The following is an 8,378-nucleotide window of genomic DNA, read 5'->3' on the forward strand; positions in this document are numbered from 1 at the left end:
GAACGTATGCGTCGGTTGCTGCCGCACCTCCCACAAGCTTTCCCACGAGCTTTTCATCACCACCGCGTGAGCCGTCACCTGTTCCTCTGACTTCTCTCTCTCCTGGTGCAGTTAGCGCAAGCTACTACCCTCCTCATCGATTGACTCGGCCTACGTGCTATTATTGTGGCTATCGTGGTCACATTGCACGCTTTTGCCGCAAGCGCCAGCAAGATGAGCGCCGAGGGTATGATATACGCGAACGGGACTATACCGCAGGAGCCTTTATACCAGGGTCGCCGTTATTCGTCACCGCCGCGTCGGTCTCCATCTCCGCCAGCATTGGGTGGACTTCGCAGTTGTCACCGATCAACCCAACGCATTCACCGTCGCCTTACCGGCGCTCTTCTTGTCCTCTTCAGCCTGCTTCCCTTACTTCTGATCGGCGTCCGGAAAACTAAGCGATGCAGTTTTTGGAGGACAAACTGCATTCCAACCCAGGACTCCAATTCCTTCAGCGCGCCCCTACAATATGATTGCGGTCACAGTTGAGGGAGTGGACGTTGATGCTTTGGTGGACACTGGGGCTGCGTTTTCTGTTATTCGTGCTGATTTGTGTGCCCGTCTTCGAAAAGTCACGACGCCTTATGATGGACTGACGCTGGTTACAGCCCAGGGAACAAGTATTCACCCTTCCGCTCTCTGTACTGCCCGTGTACTAATCGACGAAATTCTTCATCATATAGAATTTGCTGTGCAATCCCCGTGCTCCCATGAACTTACTTTAGGCTGGGACTTTCTTTCCTCTGCTTCTGCGGCTATTTGCTGTGCACAACGTGTCGTCCATCTTACTGACACGGACCTTTGCTGAACGACGAAACCTACAGGCCTCTTTGACTCATCGCTGCAGTAGACATCGAGTTACCACCAAACGAACATCAATTAGTGACAGTTTTGTCCAACGACGTTGACTCTGGTGACATTTTGGTCACTCCGTCACCGTGTTGCCTTAATAAAGGCATAGCTCTGACATCAGGTGTGGCTCACTTCAACAATGGATCAACTGTCCTCGCTGCTACCAACACCACACAAGATAAAATTTTACTACCATGGGGCACTACTGTCGCCTGCGTTGCCGATCTGCAGCCTGTGTGCGTTGTGCCTCTTACCCCTGTCTCCTCTAAAGGCCATCCTGCAGATCATGCTGCTTCCTCGGCCTTTACAGCAGCCATCAACAAAGACTTAAATGACTCACAGAAGCAGCAGCTGCTTGATTTGTTGGAAAAGCATGCAAACTCCTTTGACGTTCATTCATCCACCCTGGGCCAGACAACTGCTACAGCACATCGTATTCAGACCGACGGAACATCCATTGTGCACCGCCGTCCGTACCGCGTCTCTCTAGCTGAACGAAAAATTATTGAAGAAAACGTAGACGATATGCTCCAATGGGAGATAATCCGACCCTCAACCAGTCCTTGGTCGTCGCCTATCGTTCTGGTACGTAAAAAAGACGGTTCCGTACGATTTTGTGTCGATTACCGAGCACTCAATAAGATCACTAGAAAGGACGTATATCCCATGCCACGCATCGACGACGCCCTAGATTCCTTACAGGGTGCTGAATACTTTTCGAGCCTCGACTTGCGTTCCGGCTATTGGCAAATCCCCATGCACGAAGATGATAAAGAAAAAACTGCGTTTGCAACCCCGGACGGCCTATACGAATTCAATGTTATGCCGTTCGGTGTATGCAATGCGCCCGCAACTTTTGAGCGCATGATTGACACCGTGCTGCATGGCCTGAAATGGAAGACTTGCCTATGTTACCTCGATGACATTGTTGTCTTTTCATCGACGTTTCCTCAACATCTGCAACGCTTGGACGAGGTCCTGACTTGTCTTGCGGGCGCTGGTCTTCAAATTAACACCAAAAAGTGTCATTTCGCCAGCAGATCTATCAAGGTACTCGGTCATATTGTGAGCAAGGACGGAATTCGCCCAGACCCTGATGAAACTGCTGCAGTGCTTGGCTTCCCTCGCCCTGACAAACCAAAAGATTTGCGAAGTTTCCTTGGTCTCGCCTCTTACTTTCGGCGATTCATACAAAACTTTGCCTCCATAGCCGCACCACTTCATAAGCTACTTGCTTTTGGTATGCCCTTTCAGTGGTCTCAGGAATGTGAATCGGCTTTCGACAGGTTGAAGAGTGCCCTCACGACCGGCCCTGTACTTGCTCGTTTTCACGATGATGCACCGACCTTCCTGCACACAGACGCTAGCGGCCGCGGTTTAGGAGCCGTGCTCCTGCAACGCGACAACTCTTCGCGAGAGCGAGTCGTTGCATACGCCAGCCGCGTCCTTTCCGCAGCCGAGAGGAACTACACGATCACCGAGCAGGAGTGCCTCGCCATCGTTTGGTCAGTACAGAAATTTCGTCCATATCTGCATGGCCGCCATTTCACCATTGTGACCGACCACCATGCTTTATGTTGGCTTTCGACACTCAAGAACTTGTCTGGACGCCTCGGACGCTGGATTCTACGCCTCCAAGAATATGATTTTGAGATCGTGTACAAGTGTGGCAGGGAGCATAGTGACGTCGATGCTCCTTCTCGCTGCCCACTACCAGCGACTCCACTCGGGGTTTCCGCCATCAATTCGCACAACACGCCCTCGGAGCCCACGTCTACGGCGGTTTCCTCTCTCGCCTCTATGGACCAGCTGCCTTCGGACGACCCGCACGATTTTCCTTCTCGACAGTTGGCTGACCCATACTGTCGACGTATTATAGACTACCTCACTGGCTATTTCCGGCTACCTAATGCAAGGCTCCGTCGCCAACTCTCGCACTTTAAGCTGGACAACTCGGTGCTGTACCGCAAAATTTACCATCCTGACGGTCAGCGCTGGGTTCCCGTTCTACCCCGATCGCTTCGGTCCGAAGTCCTCAGGGCACTTCATAACCATCCGACTGCTGGTCACCTTGGTTACCATAAAACCTACGATCGCCTTCGAAGTCGGTTTTATTGGCCAGGCATTACCACTAGTGTAGCTCGGTACGTCAGGTCCTGCACTACCTGCCAATGTAGAAAACTACCAACATCTGCTCCCGCCGGTAAACTACAGCCTCTTCCGTGCCCAGCCACACCATTCGAAGTTGTAGGCGTCGATCTTTATGGCCCCCTCCCAGTCAGTGCTGCTGGAAACCGGCGGATAGTAACAGCCATTGACCATTTGACGTGCTACGCCGAGAAGGCATCCGTTACTACAGGTTCAGCTTCTGAGATTGCCGATTTCATCCTCCGAGCCATTATACTGCGTCATGGTGCTCCACGTGTGTTGCTCAGTGACCGTGGAAGGGCCTTTCTTTCACAACTAGTGAACGAACTTCTTCAGGCCTCCGGCACAACTCACAAGACTGCCTCTAGTTTTCATCCCCAGACTAACGGCCTCACTGAGCAATTCCACCGCACTCTTGCTGACATGATCGCCGCCTATATTCAACCAGACCACAAAAACTGGGACGTTGTTCTACCATTCGTCACTTTCGCCTACAATACGGCCATTCAGCGAACAACCGGCTACTCGCCATTTTACCTAGTTTATGGACGCTCCCCTACTTCTTTCCTGGACGTCTCCTTCTTTACCTGCCAAGCAAATTCATCTCCATCCTCTTCAGAGGAATACGTTTCACGACTCGCACAGTGCCGCCAACGAGCTCGTATAAACACTGAAGCCCGCCAGCAAGACAGAAAGCTAGTTTATGATGAATCGCATCGTGATGTATCCTTCCAACCTGGAGACGAAGTGCTCCTTTTGACGCCTGTTCGCACACCTGGTTTGTGCGACAAATTTCTGCCTCGGTTTATTGGGCCGTACACAGTTCTTGAAGAGACTTCACCAGTGAATTATCGCGTGACGCCACTTGTAGCCCCAGCAGATGGCCGTTATCGAACTACAGAGGTCGTCCATGTCTCCCGTATGAAGCCCTTCATGCGACGTTCTTTGTCCCCCTGACTTGCCGCGGCCAGGCTGGCCGCTTTCACGTGGGGGGAATTGATGTGAGCATTTAGTATACGCATCCTCTTCACCGGTACATTATCATCATTATCATGTGTGGCTCATGCATCCTCATCGTTGTAGCGTAGCATCATCATCTTGGCTCATCCATCGTAGCTGTCGGCTGCCGGTTCCTCGGGCCTAATAAAAGGTAATCCAAACCAAGACTTCATAGTATGCGTTCGTGAAGACCACTCCAAGCCACAGGTGGCATAGAAGAGTCTCCTCAGCTCGAGATATCCTTGGGGGAAGACGAAGCTGCAGATCGGGATCCAAGTTATGCAGGCGCGCGTTTGTGAAGTCTGTTGAGTTTCACTGTACCAGTGTGAGGTAACGTGCAAGCGAACGAAGTCTTGTAGCTGCGTCGGTTCTTAGGAAAGGGATGGCTGTGTTTTGGGTACCATCGTGTGCAGATCTAGCGGCCTTATCTGCGCGGTCATTGCCATATATACCGCAATAACCTGGTATCCACTGATACACTATGCTGTGCTGTTTTTCGATTGCTTGGTGATGAAGAAGCCTTATTTCAGCTACTAACTGTTCATTAGGTCCATGGCGAAAGAGTGATATAAGACATTGAAGAGATGCCTTCGAGTCCGAGAAGATAGACGAAATTCCCGAAAGTTCTTTCACTATAAACTCCAGAGCTGCAAGTATGGCGGCGAGTTCTGCAGCTGTCGACGACGTCAAATGCGATGTCATGAACTTAATTGTGATGTGCCTCGCGGGAATAACCACCGCCCCTGCAGAGCTTACTGAAGACACCAAGCCATCCGTGTAAATGTGAAGGTGTCCGTTGCGCTTCTCTTGCAGGAAGAGTAATGTGGCCTGTTTCAGGGCTAGATGGGACGACTTTTTCTTATTTTGGATGCCAGGAATTGTAAAAAGGGCTTTGAGTGGGTGTAGGCACCATAGTTGTATCGGCGGCTGTGCTGCATGCGTGAAGTGCAATGGAAGCACTGCGCAATGCTGTGCTACAGTTGCGCTGAATGCTGAGTGGGGCCTGGAAGTTCGAAGTGAGGCGAGGTGATGAGATGGAAGCCGAGCGAAATGTCTTATGTGCATTCTCAAAGCATCTACGCGGATGTATGCGTTGATTGGATAATCCCGCGCAATGATGACTGTCGCTGCTGTAGACGCGCATCTCGGGAGACCCAGGCATATTCTCAGTGCTGGGCTTGGATCGACTGGAGGACGCGCAAGTTTGTTCTTCAGATCCCGCAAAGCACCGGTAAGCTGTATCGCATATAACCGAGGAACAGAACAGTGTAGGGTTGGAGCATTCTTCGTACCGATGCACCCAACGTTTTTCCAGCAAGACACATCAGTACGTGGGTAATCATGGTGAGTTTAGTTTTCATGTGGGCGATGTGAGGGCTCCAGGAGAGGTCGCAATCAACTTTGACTCCGAGGAATCGGTGGGTCTTCACGTAGTTGATCGTGTGTCCGTTGATTTTAATAACATAAAGGCTCATCGCCTTATGCGTGAATGCTATGAGCGAGCATTTCTCTGATGACAGCTCTAGTCCCCGTTCTGCCAGGTACTTTGTCGCTATCGTAGCCGCTCTCTGATGCCGGGCACGCAAATAAAGGCGTGTTACGCCTGACGCCCAGATGCAGATGTCATCTGCATATATTGATAGATAGACAGATTCTGGAAGTGCGTCAACGAGGCCGAGTAGCACTAGATTGAAAAGTGTGGGGCTAAGAACACCGCCTTGAGGCACACCACGACGGTTGCAATGGTGCGTTGTTGTGCCATTCTTCGTCTGTACAAAGAAAGCTGTGCCTTTCAGATAGCTGTGGATACATTGGTAAACTCGACCCCCTAATTCAACATTTTCCATGACATCTAGAATGACTTCATGTGATACGTTATTGTATGCAGCTTTCACGTCCAAGGACAACGCCGCAGATAAACGTTTCAGTCTTTTTTGATGCTGAACAGATGAGACCAGATCTATAACGTTATCAATTGCGGACCGCCCACACCAAAAGCTTTTCAAGATTTTCATGTAATGACTATTGACTTATGCTCGTCATACAGTCATGGTATTCCATACAAATTTTGGTATCGATACCATTATCGAAATGGCCGGGAGAGCTGAACGTCGTAGATGGCTAGATAGTTGGATAGATAGATAGATAGAAAGATAGATAGATAGGTAAATAGATAGATAGATAGATAGATAGATAGATAGATAGATAGATAGATAGATAGATAGATAGATAGATAGATAGATAGATAGATAGATAGACAGACACGCTGAAAGTCGCCGATGTTGGCTAAGAACGGCTTCGCTTTCAGAAGCGTTTCTGGCATGCTTAACAAGTGGTCGCGACAAGTGTTTCTTTCTTTTTTTGATGCTGATGTCTCGTATATCTCTAGCAACAGTTTAGGACCTCCCGTGTAAGTATCCGTCGATACGGCCAAAAGTAGACCATGTCCCAAAGTAGTCGTAAACGCCACAATTCACTGCCATTTCCGGTGAATCGGCGAACATTTTCTTTCTAGTGAATAATTTGCGGTGGCTCCTTCGATTGTAGTTTTTGCCGATAGCAGGCCGGCAGCGGTTTCTCCCTGCGGAGCATTTGGCGGCTACATCAACTTCTAGCCGCTTTATTACGTGCAGTAGGTCGCGTTCTTAGAGTGCTTTCTTAGAGTGAAGTAAGTTGTGTCAGCGTACCATGAGCACATCGTTTGCAGATGATTAAATACTGAATGCAGATAAGTTGTTACTTTTGCAAATAATTTCTAAGCCATGCAACTAATTGCAGAAATGTTTAAGAAACTGAAATGCTTAACTCGTTCTGCCACTTTGTAGTATAACACAGAGTTTTTTGTGAAGGAGTACGAGGGAACAATGTTGAGGTTGGCTGTGAATAGGGTCCAGGTTATCTACAGGCAGCTCAATGGCCAAAGTGGCCTCCTTCAAAACGTCTTTGGTGTCGCGTTGGATTTCCAGACCTGCTAAAAGTTTCAGGCGATAAACCCTTTTTTTCCATGATGAAGCTAGTTGATGAAATGAGGTTTTTATGCGTATATGCAAAAACAACACATTTTAAAGTGAGAATGAACAAAATGCCTAGAAAAGAAGTGTTTAGTTTTAGAAGAAAATAAATGTGCACTTGTGTGGACGCCGGAAACACCAGCTACACTAGGTCTATCATCGTTAGTCCTGGTGCAAGGGAGCTTTTCTTGCCAACGCCTCCATTTGCATGAATTGGTTGTTATCGTCACCACTATTGGCCATTAGCGACGAATTCCTGATCAGTTGAAAGCATTTACAATTACCACAAACATAAATGTTCACGTGGCCGCTTGATAACATCTCTCGTTCAACACTTTTATGATCATCGATAGTTATCGTCACCGTCCACGTTAATTGTTATGTTCAATACTTTCATCATAACCATCATTATGGCTATTCAATGCTCATGTAGTTTCTCACCGCTCTACTTGAACGTGTTAGCCGTCACTCCATCCGTAATGGTGGCGTTTGTCGTTACGTTACAATTATATGACCATGAGGCCTATGCCCACTTCACTCTGTCCTTGTTTGTTGGCGGCTGTGCTTCAAAGCGCTATTTACTGGCGCTCTCCGAACAGGAGCATAAGCTTCCACTACTCAGCTCGAAAATTATGGCGGCGTGCATGTCTTCGCCGCTGAACCCATATCCCGAAAATATTAGGTGGCTCTAGATAACGTCTGAATAATGTATTGTCTTATAATGCACGTAATTTTTTCTGCAGGGTGACAAATCGGATCCGGCTACCATGCGGTGTAATGTCAGCCTCGTACTCAAACTATGCACAGCTGGTGCCAACAGATGTGGACGCTGCCATGCAAAACTTGGCTCACATTGCAACGAAATACCCCCAGAAACAAGATAAAACCTTCCAATTCTCAAATTTTAGCCAGATGACAAAAATTTTTTCTTAATTGATTGCAAGCTTCTAAGACAAATATGCGAGGTAATTCTGTCAAAGCAATCTGTATGACACGAAAGTGAAACGCCTTACAGAAAAAGATGAGCACGTATTATGCATTGGTTCACGACAAGGGGGAAGGAACAAATGCAACACCAGAATATTGTAATGTCACGTGAAGAACGTCAAGCAGCTGTCATTATGCGACGCTCAGGTATACTAGAATCGACGCACACAAAATTGTACACAGGATGAGCGCGAAATAGCGAGTATTACAGCTGTCGCTTGAAGGGTGCGGCTCCAACACAAAGAGGTTCAAAACGAACGCACAAGTACATACAAAACGAGAACGAATTAAAAGCTTTCGTACGTTAGAACGTCTTTATGCGTGAACCGCGTGCTTTTT

The sequence above is a fragment of the Rhipicephalus microplus genome, chromosome 7 (genome assembly GCF_043290135.1).
Source record: "Rhipicephalus microplus isolate Deutch F79 chromosome 7, USDA_Rmic, whole genome shotgun sequence".
In the NCBI taxonomy this organism is placed as follows: Eukaryota; Metazoa; Arthropoda; class Arachnida; order Ixodida; family Ixodidae; genus Rhipicephalus; species Rhipicephalus microplus.